Source organism: Stenella coeruleoalba, assembly GCF_951394435.1.
Source record: "Stenella coeruleoalba genome assembly, chromosome: 8".
NCBI lineage: Eukaryota > Metazoa > Chordata > Mammalia > Artiodactyla > Delphinidae > Stenella > Stenella coeruleoalba.
In genome coordinates, this window is record NC_137154.1 from 25499638 (window position 1) to 25519769 (window position 20132).

The following is a 20132-nucleotide window of genomic DNA, read 5'->3' on the forward strand; positions in this document are numbered from 1 at the left end:
AAAAATTCCGTAAGTTTACATTTAAACTTGGCAAGTTACACTGTGCTAAAGTTTTCTCTTATTCTTCTCAGAATTCAAAGATACATTTGTAGTTTTAATCAGTGTACCCATTGCTGTGTTCTTTGAGATTACTTATATTTTTATGCACTGAAACAGTATACTTATTTTTTAAAGGTTATGAAGGGTTTGAATATATTAACATACTGTATAATTTTCTAAATATCCAACATTTCAGAATAATTATTTCAAAGTTTTCATTACTATAAATAGCACTGCTATGAACACCTTTGTACAATTGTTATTCTCCTTTCTCCTGTCTCTATTTGATTATTCCCCTTGGAATGTTATCTCAAGAATGGGATTACGGGGTCAAAGGATGTGCCTAATTTTAATTGTTAATTGTTGTTAACATAATGATGGGTTATTTATTTATTTTTATTTATGCGGTACGCGGGCCTCTCACTGTTGTGGCCTCTCCCGCTGCGGAGCACAGGCTCTGGACGCGCAGGCTCAGCGGCCATGGCTCACGGGCCCAGCCGCTCCGCGGCATGTGGGATCTTCCCGGACTGGGGCACGAACCCGTGTCCCCTGCATCAGCAGGCGGACTCTCAACCACTGCGCCACCAGGGAAGCCCATGATGGTTTATTTTTAAGTGATTAACTACTCTTGTTTTAAAATAGACACTTCAATTGGAACCAAGGTGTTTTCCATTGAACCAGACATCTATAATGAATATTTTAGAAAAGGAGAAGTGGCAAAAAGTTCTGAAAATTACTTTAACTATTTCTTCTAGGGACAAGTTATATTTTATATCTACCAACCATTGGGACATTTGCATAGAATTATAAGGGGATCAGAGGTCATTAAGTTCAATTCCTTAACCTCTGAACACCTTAGTTTCTTTTTTTTTTTAGCATCTTTATTGGAGTGTAATTGCTTTACAGTGTTGTGTTATTTTCTGCTGTATAGCAAAGTGAATCAGCTATATGCATACATATATCCCCATATTCCCTCCCTCTTACATCTCCCTCCCACCCTCCTTATCCCACCCCTCCAAGTGGTCGCAAAGCACCGAGCTGATCTCCCTGTGCCATGCAGCTGCTTCCCACTAGCTATCTATTTTACATTTGGTAGTGTATATATGTCAATGCTACTCTCTTACTTCTTCCCAGCTTACCCTTCCCCCTCCCCGTGTCCTCAAGTCCATCCTCTATGTCTGTGTCTCTATTCCTGTCCTGCCCCTAGGTTCATCAGAACCATTTTACTTTTAGATTCTATATATATGTGTTAGCATACAGTATTTGGTTTTCTCTTTCTGACCTACTTCACTCTGTATGACAGACTCTAGGTGCATCCACCTCACTACAAATAACTCAATTTCGTTTCTTTTTTATGGCTGAATAATATTCCATTGTATAAATGTGCCACATCTTCTTTATCCATTCATCTGTCGATGGACACTTAGGTTGCTTCCATGTCCTGGCTATTGTAAATAGTGCTGCAGTGAATATTGTGGTACATGACACTTTTTGAATTATGGTTTTCTCAGGGTATATGCCCAGTAGTGGGATTGCTGGGTCCTATGGTAATTCTATTTTTAGTTTTTTAAGGAACCTTCATACTGTTCTCCATAGTGGCTGTACCAAGTTACATTCCCACCAACAGTGCAGGAGGGTTCCCTTTTCTCCACACCCTCTCCAGCATTTATTGTTTGTAGATCTTTTGATGATGACCATTCAGACTGGTGTGAGGTGATACCTCATTGTGGTTTTGATTTGCATTTCTCTAATGATTGGTGATGTTGAGCATCCTTTTATGTGTTTGTTGGCAATCTGTATATCTTCTTTGGAGAAATGTCTATTTAGGTCTTCTGCCCATTTTTGGATTGGGTTGTTTGTTGGTGTTTTTTTTTTTTTTTTTGCGGTACGTGGGCCTCTCACTGATGTGACCTCTCCTGTTGCGGAGCACAGCCTCCGGATGCGCAGGCCCAGCGGCCATGGCTCACGGGCCCAGCTGCTCTGCGGCATGTGGGACCCTCCCAGACCAGGGCACGAACCTGTGTCCCCTGCATCGGCAGGCGGACTCTCAACCACTGTGCCACCAGGGAAGTCCGGTTGTTTGTTTTTTTGATATTGAGCTGCATGAGCTGCTTGTATATTTTGGAGATTAACCCTTGGTCAGTTGCTTCGTTTGCAAATATTTTCTCCCATTCTGAGGGTTGTCTTTTCGTCTTGTTTGTAGTTTCCTTTGCTGTGCAAAAGTTTAAGTTTCATTAGGTCCCCTTTGTTTATTTTTGTTTTTAATTTCCATTTCTCTAGGAGGTGGGTCAAAAAGGATCTTGCTGTGATTTATGTCATAGAGTGTTCTTCCTATGTTTTCCTCTAAGAGTTTTATAGTGTCTGGCCTTACATTTAGGTCTTTAATCCATTTTGAGTTTATTTTTGTGTATGGTTGAACACCTTAGTTTCTTAATGTGCAAAAAGTATATAATAATAGTGCTGTTGTGGAGACTAAAACAAGAGAATGCATGTAAAACACTTAGCTTTTTGTATGACACATAGTAAATTATCAGTAAATATTAGTCATTATCAGAGTATAGCTGCTATAGTTAGCATATACCATATTGAAAGGTCATATTCTATCCATTCATTTATTTGTCATACGTGCGAGGCATTTTTTGAGCATTTGGTATGTAAAAGTGAACAAAGCTACATAGCAAAGAAAACCATTGACAAAATGAAAAGGCAACTTACTGAATGGAAGAAAAAATTTACAAATGATATGACTGATAAGGGGTTAACATTCCAAAGTACAACTCAACATTGAAAGAACAAACAATCTGATAAAAAAAATAGACAGAAGACCTGAATAGACATTTTTCTAAAGAGGACATGTAGATGACTAACAGGCATATGAAAATATGCTCAACGTTGCTAATCATCAGGAAAATGCAAATCAAAAGCACAATGAGATATCACCTCACACCTGTCAGAATGGCTATCATCAAAAAGAAGACAAATAACAAATGTTGATGAGGATGTGGAGAAAAGGGAACCCTCATACACTGTTGGTTGGAGTGTAAATTGGTGCAGCCACTTTGGAAAACAGTATGAAGGTTTTGCAGAAAACTAAAAACAGAACAGAAAACTAAAAACAGAACTACCATATGACCCAGCGATTCCACTCCTGGGTATATATCCACGAAAAACCGAAGCACTAGTTTGAACAGATACATGAACCCCAGTGTTCATAGCATTGTTATTTACAATTGTCAAGGTATGGAAGCATCCTAAATGTCCATCAATAGATGAATGGATAAAGAAGTTGTGGTATATATACACAATGGAATACTACTCATGCATAAAAAAGAATGAAATTTTGCCACTTGCAGCAACATGGATGGACTTGAAGGGTGTTATGCTTAGTGAAATAAGTCAGACGGAGAAAGACAAATACTGTATGATATCATTTATATATGGAATCTAAAAAATACAACAAACTACTGAATATAACAAAAAGAAACAGACTCACAGATATAGAGAACAAATTAGTGGTTACCATTGGGGAGAGGGAAGTGGGGAGAAGCAAGATAGAGGTAAGGGATTAAGAGGTACAAACTATTATGTATAAAATAAATAAGATACAAGGATATATTGTAAAACACAGGGAATATAGCCAATATTTTATAATAACTATAAATGGAGTATAACCTTTAAAAATTTTGAATCACTATGTTGTACACCTGTAACATATAATATCATATGTCAACTATACTTCAGTTTAAAAAAAAAAAGACAAAAGAAAGTGAAAAAACTAGTCTCTGACTACATGGAGCTTATGTTTTAGGATATAGACAATAAACAAATATACCATGTTAGATGGTGATTGTGTTATAGAGAATAAAGTGTGTGTGTGTGTGTGGGGGGGAGAGGGTGGAATTCCCTGGTGGTCCAGCGCTTAGGACTTCGCCTTTCACGGCAGTGGCCTGGGTTTCCAGGTGGGGGAACTAAGATCCCGCAAGCCAGCCACGTGGCTCTGCCAGCAAAACAAAACAAACTCAAGACCTTGCAGAAGCGCAGTAGGTACCATTTAGTGCAGTCTATTGTGAAGTTTCATCTCAGGGGCACTGTTTATATAAAAAAGCAAGGGAGAGGGTAGTAGAATATGTATATTTGTGTTACTGTTTTATTTAAGGTAGTCAGGGATAATATGGTGACATTTGGGCAAACACCTGAAGGAAGTGAGGGAGTTAAAAGAAAGTTCCAGATAGACTTTTACTTGCAAATATGGTTAAAATTTTGAGGACAGGTACAATTTCTTTCAGATTTTGGTAGCAGAGCAAAAACTATGTAGGAGGCCTGAGACATATTGCATTCTATATTAGTTAGGTGCCGTAATAGGTGTGATCATCAGTGTGATTAGATGTACAGTTTTTCTCTTATTTCATTAAAAAAAATCAACGTTTAATTTTTTGCATGCATAACACTTTCATACGATTCAAACATAAAAATACAAAAAGATATTCAGTGAGGCCTCCCTCTCCCTCCTGTCCCCATTTGCAGTTCCTATTGCTCCTATTTTCTTTATCCTTCCAAAGTTTGTTTGTTTTTCCTACTTAGGAGGTCTCATTGAAAACTTGAGATCATGTAGCCATGGCTGCCGCTCATCAATCTCCTGTACAGCTGGTTCTGTTGGATACTTGTCAGCTGTGAACCATTCACTCTCAGAAACACACACTCTGCAGAATCCGAAGGATTTATTTTTTAACATGGATATATAAACCAATACTGAAAGTAAACAGAGAAAAGCATCGAACATCCAGAGACAACTTTCCAGGAGCTTTATTGTAAAAAAAACCCAAACAAAACCCAAAAAAAACACAACCATATTGCCCCAGGTGCTCAAGATTCCCCACCCACGCTCGACTAGGGTTCCAAACGCTGGAAAACCGGAAGTGCCCTAGGGGTGGGAAAGGTGAACCGGAAGCGCGAGGGGAGCGGGGCTCCGGAGTCCTTTGGCTGAGGTAACTCATAGCAGTCAGTAGCTTGCGGGTGACCGTTTAGAAGCAGTCCAGATTGTTTTCATCCAGGGTCCATTTAAGAGTTTGACCTGCATCTCTGGCTGCTCAGGGGCTGACTTGCCCCCTCGTCCCCTGACTGTGCGTTGGTGGCGTCTAAAATCTTCCACTCACTGGATCAGGGAGAGGCCGGCACCCTCGGACCTCCCTCTCTTTGGGCTTCTCGTGCCTTTTCCTGAAAACGATGTCAAGGCTGCGGGTTAGTAATGTGTGTCTTGTCTGTTCGTCATAGGGAAGCGCAGACGCGTCCATCCTATACTTGTGCTTTAGACTTGTTTTGTTTTTAAACCTCGCATTCGCGTTTTGAATAAATGTAATCATGTTGGTCATTCTTGTGAAAAATTTCGAATGAGTCTGGTGCTCGAAGTTTCTAACATTTCATACTGTGACTGGTGAGTCTCGATTTTCTTTGGTGGATGTTACTTGACGGAACGTTTGAAGTATAGTGCAAAAATCCTTCTCTGGCTATGAGCAGTTACCGAAGTGTGTACATTCTCAAGGAAAGTTTCTTTTTTCTTTATTCTTAGGGTTATTTTATTCTGAAGTGCCTTGCACAAGCAAACTGGAATGGAATCTCCCTGGTTATGAAATGACTGACCTCATCCTGATAATGCTGAATTGTAGATTTTTAATTTTTTTAATTTTTTTTTTTGCGGTACGCGGGCCTCTCACTGTTGTAGCCTCTCCCGTTGCGGAGCACAGGCTCCGGATGCGCAGGCTCAGCGGCCATGGCTCACGGGCCCAGCCGCTCCGCGGCATGTGGGATCTTCCCGGACTGGGGCACGAACCCGTGTCCCCTGCATCAGCAGGCGGACTCTCAACCACTGCGCCACCAGGGAAGCCCCTTTTTTTTTTTTTTTAACATCTTTATTGGAGTATAATTGCTTTACAATGGTATGTTAGTTTCTGCTTTATAACAAAGTGAATCAGTTATACATATACGTATGTTCCCATATCTCTTCCCTTTTGCATCTCCCTCCCTCCCACCCTCCCTATCCCACCCCTCTAGGTGGTCACAAACCACCTAGCTGATCTCCCTGTGCTATGCGGCTGCTTCCCACTAGCTATCTATTTTACGTTTGGTAGTGTATATATGTCCATGCCACTCTCTCACTTTGTCACAGTTTACCCTTCCCCCTCTCCATGAATTGTAGATTTAAATTACTCATGTTATTGTCTTAATCTGCCACTTAGCTTTGCTTTTGGACATAGTCAGTGATGACTCTCAGGGCGTTTATGGGAACCTTTATAATCAGTATAGTTCATTTAGGGGACTGCCCTGGCGGTCCAGTGGTTAAGACTCTGTGCTTAGAATGTAGAGGGGCATAGGTTCGATCCCTGGATGGGGAACGAGGATCCTGCATGCCCCCTGGTGTGGCCAGAAAAAAAAAAGAGCAGTATAGTTCATTTAGAAAGAAAATGTGAATATTACACTAACAATCTTCCCCTTAGATTAGTGAAATCCTTTGATTTTGATTGTTTGCTATTTTGTCTTGGTTGTGATAAATGTCTATGGCTGTTTTTGTTTTGTACCTTGAAGGAAAAACCCTTGCTGAAATATTACAACCTGAAAATCAGCAAATGCTATGTAGGTGGAATTTATTCTGCAGGCCTTCACAGTTTTCTTCGCTAGCCATTTCTTTAGCGAATTTGAGTGTTTATGATAACCTTCCCTGGTTTCAGGGTTAGTTTGGAGTAGTTAGTGAATTTTTAAAAATTATATTCCCCACTTGATTTATAAAGTGTGCTAATGTAACTTGAGAGAATATTTTAAATTTTATACGGCTTCATACCATATTATCAGGAACTAGTATCAGTTTTTAAATTTGTTTAAATTAAGAAAATTTTTAACATCTTTATTGGAGTATAATTACTTTACAATGGTGTTTTAGTTTCTGCTTTATAACGAAGTGAACCGGCTATACCTACACATATACATATACATATACTAGCATCAGTTCTTATATCATAGTGCCCACTGGGTGGCAGCATGGTGATTTTCAGTTTCTTTAGCTTTGACTATGGATTTCATATTTCCTCTTGCTATAATAGTGATATTCTGATTGTAGTAGATACCTATCATATGCTGAGTACCAGACACTGGACTAAGTACTTTATGCATATTATTTCATTTAATCCTAAAAAACAAATCCAAAACCCTCTGACATAAGTATTTCCATTATTCTTATATCATATGAGGAAGCTGTGGGAAAGAGATTAAATAATAATGCAAGGCCGATAAACTACAAGGCTGATAAACTACACAGCCAATAAGTGGTACAGCCAGAATTGGAATACAGGTGTTTAACTGCTACTTCTTGCTAGTCAAATTAAAGTTATTGTAAGTTTGACCAAATAGTGAAGAACCAACAGTTAAAATGAGAAATCTGGATATTCTGAAAGAGGTGAGAACTGAACATTGGTTTTATATAATGTGCCTCAAGACAGTTGGGGGTGCATGGTTTCCAAAAGGCAGTATTTCCTAAATTGTGTTCCAAGGAGCACCAGTCTTGGGAGATGCTTCAATAAAAAAAGGTTCCTGTGACCAGAAATGCTCTTGGAGATTCATTAAAGGCTCTCAAAAATCCTGCAGAAAAGGAACCTGTTTAACCCAACTTTTTGGAACTGATAGCGTTCTTAAATTTTCTGATTATATCCCACATTAAAAATTACATTTTATATGCAGGCCAGTATAATCATATGTATATACACCTGAAATAAAATATTAAAATAAATACACATGAGGCAATACTTACCTTTAGTATGAGCAATATACTCTTATATTTTCTATTTTATTTTTTTCCAGTCTTTTTTAAAATGGTAAATATCTTTGTTGATATTTATTCTTTTATTAGTCCTGGTAATAGTTGAATTAACACAGTGTTTCTTGTTGGGAAAGTATCCTTTATAATCAATTCAGGCCACTAGCAAAGTAAGAACACAGGAACAATTTTATTGTTAGAATTCTCCAAAATACATTTTTTGGCACACATGTTCCCCAGAATATTAGTTGGCATTGTGAATTATCAAAAAAGTGTTCCACAGTCAAGATAAACTTGGGAAATTCGGTTTAAAGTTAAACAGGTTCTACCTATGCTAATGGTATTGTTGATCTCTGAGATGGGGAGTTAGTGTGCAGTATTTCCCAGATTTATTTGACCATGAAACCTATTTTTAGATCTTGTGGATCTTGTGCCTGTTAGAATACACTTTGGGAAACGATCATATTGATAATTAGGGCAAAAATGTTTTTGTTGTAATGTATGCAATTCAATTGAAAAATTTTTTTGTAAATTATTCAGCTAATTTTCATAAGTCATTTATCCTATTTGCTAATATTGACATGGCAGAGAAATACGTCAGAAAGCCTTTTAACTTCTTAGTTTTCTTCTGACCCATGGAAACTTTCTGTTAATAATAAGAAAAGTCTTTATGAAATTCTCTGGCACTGATTAATTTCATATAAACTAAAACTTTTATTTTCAGTTTAAATGCAATGAGCAGTAAATTTCCAGGTGTGTTAGAGTCAACCGTATTAAGACATTTTGGCAATTTGTGTTCCATATTTGGAAACATTTGGAGTTTAGTTAAAGGTTATAAGTGTTTAAGAAATGTTTAAAGGATTTTCCTACATTTTATTTATAAGCTGGACAAAATCAGTGCTTATATATTTGATCCAGAGATCTCTGTTGTGTTGTTTTAGATTAGTTGAATTTATGGTACCTTTAATAGTTTATTTCATGTTTGGTTCCATAATGATCCATAGGGAGAGAATTTCCAGTTCTCTCATTTCCTTCACACATCTCAGACCATTCAATTTTAGAATTTAGGTATTTCTAACTTTATAAAATTTGTATATGAAATCCCTACTCCTTTTCTTAAATCGAGGAGAAATTTGCCAAAGATTTTACCAAATGTGAATAGAGAATGTTTTACTCATAATAGTGTAAAACATTTTCTGTGAGAAAGTCAGTGTTTTAGTAATTACACATAATTTATAGAAAATTTAAAGAAATACTTATCAAGTGTTCCCACAGTGCATTTCCCACTGGAGCTTAAGAAACCTATAAACTAGGGACTTCCCTGGTGGAGCAGTGGTTAAGAATATGCCTGCTGATGCAGGGGACATGGGTTTGATCCTTGGTCTGGGGAGATCCCACATGCCGCGGAGCAGCTAAGCCCGCGAGCCACAACTACTGAGCTCGTGCGCCGCAGCTACTGAAACCCACACACCTAGAGCCCGTGCTCCTCAACAAGAGAAGCCACTGCAATGAGAAGCCCGCACACTGCAATGAAGAGTAGCCCCTGCTCGCCGCAGCTAGAGAAAGCCCATGTGCAACAAGCAAGACCCAATGCAGCCAAAAAATAAATAAATAAAATTTAAAAATAATTAACTTAAAAAATAAAGAAACCTATAAACTAAAACAGTTAATGAAAAATAACTTTTATGGCAGCATTATCAGTTGATGTAATAAAGTACAAGATTATGTGAATTAGACAATAAGAACAGGCAGTATGCACGATAAGGTACTAATCATATGATATGGGCAGCAAGTACAGTTCAGAAAAGGAGCAGTTGGTGTCAGATGGATTCGTAAGAAAGTTTCATGGAGGATATGGAATTTGATCTGATTTTTAAATATGTTTAAACAGAAAAGGTAGAGGAAGGCATTCTATATGAGAGCAGAATGTGTGAAGGTATTAATCAGTTCAAGCTCCTTAACATGACATGAAAGATCCTCAAGATGTGCCTGCTTCTGAAGCCTCATCCCATCATCTCCCAGCTTTACATGTTAGACTCTAATATCCTTAAACTGTTTTTAGTTCCTTATAGAAAATGATGTTTCATCCATTTGTCTTTGCTTATGCAGTTTTTCCCCTCTAAAATGCCCTTACCTCATTTTCCACTTTGCTAATTTCTTAACTTTAAAGATTTTTAAGTTTCAACCTAAAACTCACCTCCCTTAGGAAGTCTCTGACCTTCTCAAGCCTTCCTTGATCTTCCCTTTCTGTTTTAGAAGCCCCTTCTTCCTGATACCATAATACTCTGTAGGAGAGATCTCTACCATTACACTTAACCACATTGTATTATAATTATCTGTATATATCTGTAGCTTTCTACCAGAGTTAGTTCCTTGAGGACAAGGTCTCTATTTTTTTTTAATCATTACATTTTGAATATAGAAGGGGCTCAACAAATGTTTGTTTAATGAATGAATTTTTTTTGTTTCCTTTATTTATTTACATTAATATTTTCAGGCTTTAAGATTCTCCTTAGTTCTGGTATTTTGAAATTTATTGAACAAGATCAGGTCTACAATGTTATAATGTCCTGTTCCTCTCTGGAATCTCAAAAATCTTTGTATCTTGGCCCTTGATCTTATTCTTCACTCTATTTCTAAGAAACAAAGGAGAGTTGTTCCCTTTTTTTCTGAAGGCTAATCATTCTCTCAGACCACTTCTTCAAATCCCTCTCTTCATATTTAATCACATGATCTTTACTGGCTTTTTTCTATAAAATGTAAAATGTTTGAATTTCTTCTCTTCTGTCCCCTACTTTTCCTTGATCACTTATGACCTTAAACTACTACCTTATATCTCACTTAACATATCATTTTGTGAAAACTGCTCATCAACAACCTCCTACTTTCCAAATCAATTTGTGTCAGTAAGAACTACCCTCCTATCCTTCAGCCAAATTTGATTTCCCCTTGCTCATGGTATATCAGAATCCTCCTCCATGAACTATTTCTTGAATTCCTCAATAGCCTAAATCTCTTCTCTGAAGGTTAATTAAATCAGAAATTTACTGCTAGAACTAGCACTAGACACCATCTGCTTCAATTTGCTATTGCACTTATAACTATTTGGGTAACAAGACAGGATATTTACAAATTAGCAATCAAATTAAAATTTAAATTTAGTTTAGCATCCTTATTTTATAGGTGAACAAATGAGGCTCAGTCACTGTGTGCTTTGAACTCTGAACCCTTAGAGAACCCTTTTTTATCTATCATGTCTTTTTTATCATGCCTAGTGTTATCATGTCTGGGATTACACTTATTTGAATAAATGCTTTACATTTCTCAACTTTGAAGGTAAAGACCATTAACTCACATTTGTATCACTTGCAGTTTCTTGAACAGAGAGATGTACTGATATTTAATTATATCACTCTTTACTATATATAAGAAGTCTAATTTAAAAAATCTATATGTGGGGCACTTTTTCCATTTTTTCTTCATTACATAATTGTTCTTCCCTAGGTCTTCCTAGTGTTACAGAATCTTTCTTAAGATACCTTATTATAAAATGTAGTCATCTTAATATCTCTTAAGATACAAGCACAGTTACAAGAAACACTTTCAGTGCAACATGCAATGCAACGCAACAAAAACTAATTGACTGCCTGACTTTAGTAAATTATTGTATGAGGCAGTATGGGCGTGAGCGGGGAGGTGTCACTCAGGCCCATGCTCAGTCATATGACCTGTACCTGTCAACTTTTGCCCTATCTGTTAAATATATGCTATGTCATTAAATGCTTTTAAATCTTAAAAAAAAAAAAAAAATGAGACTTGGCCACTAGTCTCACTACCTAAAATGTAACAGCTAACACATAACTATTGCTAATACAAGATAGAATGTGAATGCAAATTTAATCAGTTCCAGTTTGGCACTGTGCTACGTGGAATATAAAAAACCCTTTGGGGAAAAAAAAAAAAAACCCTTTGGGGGCTTCCCTAGTGGCACAGTGGTAAAGAATCCTCCTGCCAATGAGGGACACGGGTTCGATCCCTGGTCCAGAAAGATCCCACATGCCGCGGGGCAACTAAGCCCGTGCACCACAACTACTGAAGCCCGCATGCCTAGAGCCTGTGCTCCTCAGCAAGAGAAGCCACTGCCATGAGAAGCCTAAGCGCCGCAATGAAGAGTAGCCCCCGCTTGCCGCAACTAAAGAAAGCCCGCGCGCAGCAACGAGGACCCAACACAGCCAAAAATAAATAAATTAATAATTAAAAAAAAAAAAAAACCTTTGGTTCTTCACTTTTAGAGGGGATACACTCTAGGAAATGTTTGTAGTGTTTATCATACTGTTATAAACGGTCCTGATGGAGTTAAGGTGATTTTCCAATGAATCTTATAGCAATCCAAGATCAGATAATTAAATAGTGATTATATATTTTTAAATCCTGCTTCGGTAATTTTTTCTCAATGTTTTTCAGTCTACACATACACCAGCTTGTGTGTGATTAATGAATACAATTTTTTACATAAGGGTTCACTTTTTGTGACATGTCATCCATATTTTACACTCAAATATATTAATAATTACTTATGAAGGAGACATGCTTATAAAACTGATTTAGCATTGAGTTCAAGTCATAAGAGTATTTCCAAGAATAAAAAGCAATATGAAAAACTAACTTATGGGCTATTTAAGAAAAAAAAAAAGGAAACTTGGAATTTAGAGCTCTTTAACAAAGAGTTTTTGGGGAAAAATTCTTGAGAAGTTCTAGTAACTGAAAAATCAAATCTTTATTATATATGTAAAACTATTTTTGATGATTTTGTTTATAATCTCAATGTTTTAGCTCATGTCAAAGCCTACCAATTGTTATTATGTGAAATGATAGTGTGAAATTGATGCAGTTATAGTATAACAATAAGGACGTGACTCATGTATTTTATGTACACATTCATTCAACTGTAGTGACAAATGGCTTCATGCTGTGTGATTAAATGCATATTAGCGTTTGCCCTAGGCATTTGATTATTACCATCTTTACTTCATTACATTACCACACTGTGTGGCCATATAATTTATAAGATAATACACACATCACTTTGTTGCTGATAGGAATTATTCTGTTTTATGGATGGTGTCCTTTAATTTTGCCTTTCATGGATTATAAAATTGGTTAATATCTGCTGAAGTGAATCACTGGAGAAGCAAATAAAGATGTTGGCCTCAGGTCACAGTGTCATTTGTGATACTGGCAAAATCTTACAGGCTCATTTATCCCTGTACATGATTGATAACGGCATGGGTTAAATGGAGAAAGCTTTGCTTCTATTAAAGGATCATCATGAATGAAGACCTCCCACTTAAAAGTCAGGCATGATGAGAAGACAACAGACTATCTACAGGTCAAATTAAATAACTTAAATAATTTAAGTAGAATGACAGTGTAATTTGTCCATTTTGTGTTATTACTCTGACCCCTATCAGGACTATAGGCTAACGTACTTTCTTCTGTAGAGTATTTAAAGTGTAATTTTTGATAAATACTTTCAAAGATAAAAAAGCCTTTAGAGCTCTTAAATTGTGGTAAAATATAGATTTTTTATTATGTGCTTCTGAAAAAAAATCTCTTTTTTAAAAAATACTGCAATACTTTTAAAATTCTGAATTATATGGTGAATGCTCTGAGGTAATGCTTTAAGCATTTTATAATATTATATTGACTTTAAATATACGTTAATGAAATATAAATAATATAAATGTCATAACTATGTTTTATAAGTGTATTTATTATAAGTATAAATATTATAAATCATAAATTTATTATTATAAATTACTATAAGTGAACTATTTACAAGAGTTTGTTAGTAACACTTTGATGCCAAACGTTAAAAATAAAGATACAGTCAGCATTTTTTAATGACTGCTTTCCTATATGGAATCATTGTTTGAGTTTAGCTATTCAAATTGTGGTTCAAAATAGGGAAGCCATATGCATTTTTAGATAATAAAAGCAGTATTGAAATGTGAGAGTGTTTTGATCTGTTAAGAGTAAAATACAGTAGGGCTTCCCTGGTGGCGCAGTGGTTGAGAGTCTGTCTGCCGATGCAGGGGACGCGGGTTTGTGCCCGGGTCTGGGAGGATCCCACATGCCGCAGAGCGGCTGGGCCCGTGAGCCATGGGGAGAGGCCACAGCAGTGAGAGGCCTGCGTACCGCAAAAAAAAAAAAAAGAGTAAAATACAGTAAAGCAACTATACTCCAATAAAAAAAAAAATTGAAAAAAGAGTAAAATGTGGATGAAATCTCAAATTAAATATTACATGTGTCTAACTGACCAGAAAGGTATTTTTGTACATAAAAGCATTCTCATTTCTTGTTCATTGGCTTACTACATGTCAGAACTTTAATATATTACCTCATTTAATCCTCACATCCTGTGAAATAATTATCCCTGTTTATAGATGAGGAAACTGAAACTCAGAGGAGTCACACAGTAGGTAAGAGGAGACAGAATTTGAACCCACATCCACATCTGTTGGGGATTCTGAGAGGAATCTGCAAAGATGGATATGTCGTTTTCAAAATACATAATAAAAATCTACATTTTATCACAGATCTTCAAAACTGTGCATTTCTCACTTTATCAAGCTGGCTATATTCATATTGTGAAAACTTTTTCTGGACTCTCAGTAAAAAATACATTTCGGGCTTCCCTGGTGGCGCAGTGGTTGAGAGTCCGCCTGCCGATGCAGGGGACACGGGTTCGTGCCCCGGTGCGGGAGGATCCCACATGCCGCGGAGCGGCTGGGCCCGTGAGCCATGGCCGCTGAGCCTGCACGTCCGGAGCCTGTGCTCCGCAACGGGAGAGGCCGCAACAGTGAGAGGCCCGCATACCGCAAAAAAATAAATAAATAAAAATAAAAAAAAATACATTTCACATCATGATCCAGTACACATACATGTGTTTACATTTACATATAATTAAAACAAAAGTTTTATGAAATTTCCCACATGTGAAGATTGCTGATATATTCTAATCTAATCTATTCTGTTCTTTTCTATTCTCTTTCATGATAAGAATTGCTGCTTGCAACTAAACTGATTTTATATCTCTCTAAGGATTCTCAACTGACGTAATTCTGTACCAACTTAAAACATACACAGTAAAGTTTTTTCCTTCATTATAGAAGTTATGTATACTCTTCGTAGAAAGCAGAATGAAGGGGAAATCTCATACCTTGATAACTGAAAGACAACTGCAGTTAACATTTTGATGTATTTTCTTTCATTGTTTTTTCTGATGTTATTTATATAGTATTGTTTTAACTATGATATTATGTAATTTTGAATCCAAATTTTAAAAATTTAGTTTTTACTTTTATCAAAGTTATGCGTGCATGTAATGGAAAGAATCAAAAAACTTTTACAAGGTTTGTTCAGAAAAACAGTAATCTCCCCTGCCATTTCCAGCTCTCCAGAGCAACTACTTTAAACTATTTTAGCTGATTCTTTATACATTTACTTCCACAGCTCTAAATAATATACTTATCACTACTATTTCTTCATTTTCCAGTTAGGTATTATTAAATGACTTTCCATAATGGAAGATGAGGATTTAACTTTCTTTCATCTTTTGCCCCAACCCTTCCCCCTTCACATACTATCCATACTCCCCATATAGTTACATCACGATCTTGATTATTTCTGTACTTAGAGTTATATTATTATGATTGCATAAATGCTTTTCACAGCTGAACCATTGTAGTATGCTATGATTATTTTTCCTTTCTTATACAACATTCTTCCCAACTCCATTGTCTTTTTTTCCCCATTCCTTAATTTTTAATGTATTCATCACTAATTCCAAATTTTTCTCAGTTATATAAAATTGTTATTAATGACTTAAAAACAGTTAGCAGACTGTTAATTTCATCCTATTGAGGAGGTTTCTACCAAAGCTTACTGTCTCCCTTCATGACTACTATCTCCCTAAAGTTTTAAAATTTGGATTCAAATTTACATAATATCATAGTTAAAACAATACTAATATAAATACCATCGGAAAAAATATTGAAAAAGAATACATCAAAATGTTAACTGCAGTTGTCTTTCAGTTATCAAGGTATGAGTGATGTTTTCCCCTTCATTCTGCTTTCTATGAAGAGTATACATAACTTCTATAATGAAGCTATACTGCTATTTCCCTTCACCATCCCTGGAGTTCCTTTCCTCTTTCTCTCTTGTATAGGATACCCTGTTTCCTGCATCCCATACCTTTCTCTTTCTCGGAGAAATCCTTAAGTAGCTACCTGAGAAAGGGTGCATGGAAGGAAATTGTTTTGGACACTGCATGTCAGAAAATATCATTTACTTTCACACTTGACATGGCTGGTGAAATTCCAGTTTTGTAGTGATTTCCTGTTAATTTTGAAGGCTTAGCTTCTTTATTCTAGCTTTCATTGTAGTTTTTTTAAAAAAAATATTTAGTCTGTGCTGGGTCTTAGTTGCGGCCCACAGGATCTTTAGTTGCAGCATGCAGGCTCATAGTGGTGGCATGCAGACTTCTTAGTTGTGGCATGCATGTGGGATCTAGTTCCCCCACCAGGGATCGAACCCGGGCCCCCTGCATTGGGGGTATGGAGTCTTACCCACTGGACCACCAGGGAAGTCCCTCATTGTAGATATTGAGGAATTCTAATGTAATTTTTCATCCTTTGTATGGAAAAAAATGGTTTCCCTTTCTGGAAGCTTATAGGATCTTTCCATTTTCTCCAGTGTTTTATTATTTCACCATGTTGTGTCTTGGTGCCAGCTCTTTGCAAACTCCTATTTTTTAGTTCTGAGAAAATTGATTTTGAAAATTTTTGGTGATTTGATTTATTCTCCTCCAGTTTCTCTCTTTGCTTATTTTGGACTTCTAGGGTACAGTTGTTGGACCTTCTGAATTACCTAATCCTTTTTTCGCTTCAATTCTGTATTTCTTTGACTTTCTGCTCTTCTTTTTATAATATTTCTTCAGTTTTGTCTTACAATCCTTCTGTTGAAGTTTTCATTTCTACTATCTTAATTTTTTTGTGTGTGGTACGCGGGCCTCTCACTGTTGTGGCCTCTCCTGTTGCGGAGCACAGGCTCCGGATGCGCAGGCTCAGTGGCCATGGCTCACAGGCCCAGCTGCTCCGTGGCATGTGGGATCTTCCCGGACCGGGGCACGAACCCGTGTCCCCTGCACCTGCAGGCGGACTCTCAACCACTGTGCCACTAGGGAAGCCGCTACTATCTTAATTTTTAAAAGAACTGTTTCTTTCTGTGAATCTTCCTTTTTTTCCATAAATGCAGTGTATACTCTTATTTTTTAATAAGAATATTAATGATGTTTCTCTGCTTAATCTTTGCTTCCTCTAAATTGCTTTAAAATTTTTTCTATTAGATTTTGTCTGTCTTTGAAATTAGACACTTTCCCCCAAAGTCGATTGCTCTTTAGCTGTCTGCTCTGTATTTAAGAATGGGGCACCAAAAAAGTGGATTGGAAGCTCTAGCTATATGGATAAGGCTTACTGACTGCGGTCTTCATTTTAGGGTAATCTGCCCAGAACATTTGTGAGGAAACTCCCAGTGTCATATTACTTATGTTTTTCCTCTTGGCCAGTCAGATCCTTGAAAACACACTTCCAGTCTCCTGCTTTGAGTGCTATCTGCCTGTCAGCAGGTGTGGGAGCCCTGTAGAGGAAGAAGTCTTGTGGGCCAGGGGTGTCTCAAAATTTGGTAGATAAACTTTTCAGTATAGTAGCCGCTACCCCCAGCCCCACCCCCGCCCTTCTCAGCTGTGCCTGTTATCTCGTGTTTTTTTTTTTTGCGGTACGCGAGCCTCTGACTGTTGTGGCCTCTCCCGTTGCGGAGCACAGGCTCCGGACGCGCAGGCTCAGCGGCCATGGCTCACGGGCCCAGCCGCTCCGCGGCATGTGGGATCCTCCTGGACCGGGTCACGAACCCGAGTGCCCTGCGTCGGCAGGCGGACTCTCAACCACTGCGCCACCAGGGAAGCCCTGTTATCTCCTGTTTTAGAGACCCTGTTTTATCATCTTCAAAACAACTTCTAATTTGTCCAGGTAAGGGAAGAGTAGTCATTTGGCTACCCAGAAAGAGAGAGGGAATCTGTGGGTCTAGCCTCTTCTTAAATAGACTTTCAAGCAATTGTCCTGTTTTTGGCTTCACATTACCTTCACCTTTACTTTAGAAGCCCTTGGTATCACCAGACCATTTGTTTGCGGGGGTGGGAAAGGAGGGACCAGGGAAGGGGGTGGGGAAGTGGGGCAAGTGATGTAAATCAAATTGCTTCTTAGTTTTCCCTGTTACTGGCTTTGCTTTTTCAGGTCTTGCAAATATTATTACTCCCCTATCTGCCTGCCAAAAGCCAAAATTTTGTTGGTTTTGTCTCATCTCTCATTCTCTTGGTCAAAGGTTTATGCCTTTAATCGTGCACTGTCATTTATTGGGGCCAAACTAAATGCCTGTGTTCAGCCCACTATCTTTAACTGGAACAGTCTGAGTCCTGTTGTTGTTATTGATATTTTAACAAAACATTATAACAAATATTTTCTGTCATTATAAACTATACAAACACATTTTTGAGAGGCACTATAATGTAGTGGTTAGGAGTGAAGCCTAGAATCTGGTTACTGGGTTCATATCATGGTTCTACCCCTTATTGTGTAACCTTGGGCAAGGTACTTAATCTCTTTTAGCCCTGTTTTTTTTTTTTTTTTTCATTTTTGAAATACTAATAGTAAATATCTCTTAAAGTTGTTTGGAGAACTAAATATAGTGTTAAATCTTGCATATAGTAAGTGCTCAATAAATATTATTATCTTTTCATTTTAAGTGCCTGCATATATTTCATCAGGTAGTGATAACTTAATTGACTAATTTCTTATTACTGGACACTTAGGTTGTTTCCAATTTTTCTTTCTTGTTTTTATTATTAACGAATATTTAGTAGTAAACATATGTTAACATGAAATTTTTCCTGCATTTAGGATTTTTTCTTTTGAGTAGATTCTTAGAAGTGGAGTCAGTGTCTATCTGTATAGTTTATGACTCTTGGGATATTTTTAATTGTTTTCCAAAGGATTGTTTCTGCTTACATTTCTACCAGAACTGTTTGAATGCTTTTTTTACTGTCCTTCTACCAGTACTAAGTATTATTTTTTTATAAAAACTTTGCTAACTTGGTAGGTAAAAATATGTCATTTTAACATACATTTTTTAGATTACTAGTATAACACTTTTCATAAGAAAAGTAGCCAGTTTTATCTTCTATTTTAGCTCATTTAGAGATGTGTGGTAAGCTATCATGGAAAGTTGTTTTATTGATCCACATATATTCTTCCTCTTTTTTTTTTTTTTGGCCACGCCACATGGCTTGTGGGATCTTAATTCCCAGACCAGGGATCAAACCCAGGCCCTCGGCAGTGAAAGCAAGGAGTCCTAAGCACTGTACCTCCAGGGAATTCCCTCTTCGTCTTTCTTGATGACAGTACCTGACATTTCCCTAAGTAGTCCTCTTCACTTTCTCGGGCACGTGATGTTTGTGAGAATTACCTGGATTGACTTCATCTCCAGCTGCAAAGGATGAGCTTGTTGAACTGTGTTTCCATTAATCCTGAGCTCAGTAATTAGTTCAGGGATGGAAAGGTAACCCAAGCAGCCCCAAATAGTTAACCTTAGGACTTTCATTGGGACACAGGCTCTCTTTTTTCTTTCTGAAAGAAGGAACAAGGAAGTGTGTAGCCTTGGTAGCTGCTTGCAGCCGTTTTGGCATTATGAAATGATAGCCTATGGAGAATGTAGCCAACATCAAGGGAGCATAATCAAAAATTAAAACAATAACAATCCAGGTGCTGGTCACACTGGTTGCCTGAAGCCACATCTAATTCTAGTCTTTAAATCAGACAAGCCAATAAGTTTTCTTTTTAAGCCAGTTTGAGTTGGGTTTTCTATATTTGCAGCTGAAGGTATCCCACTCACTGAGTTAGCAGTAATAGTTGGAGCAGTGCTTCTTACTTTTTTACATCTCACATCATGGCACAATTGAAAAATGATATTGGTACAGTGCAGAGGGGCATGTGGACAAAGTTACTCCTGACCAATTGCAAACAGCCCTGGGTGTTTGGCTTTCCCAGGCTGTGCCTGGCCTTTGCGTGACTGAGAGGAGTAATGAGTCTCAAACCTGTAACTTATTCATAGTATACTGTCTTAGCACACCAGTTAGAAGACTCTGGGTTAGAACAAAATACTTATGAACTTAAGA

General features: G+C 37.3%; 1 protein-coding gene across 5 annotated transcripts in view; it reads left to right on the forward strand.

The window, feature by feature from the left end:
* Positions 1–4591: 4591 nt before the first annotated feature.
* Positions 4592–20132, forward strand: part of CCDC73 (coiled-coil domain containing 73) — a gene marked incomplete at its 3' end in the record, with an annotated part of 140739 nt that continues 125198 nt past the window's right edge. For 3 of the 5 annotated variants that reach the window (XM_079928486.1, XM_079928484.1, XM_079928488.1), the window contains exon 1: positions 4592–5277. Of the gene's footprint in view, positions 5278–17901; positions 17932–20132 lie in introns of those variants that run through there. The other 2 variants (XM_079928485.1, XM_079928487.1) reach the window with 2 other exon arrangements.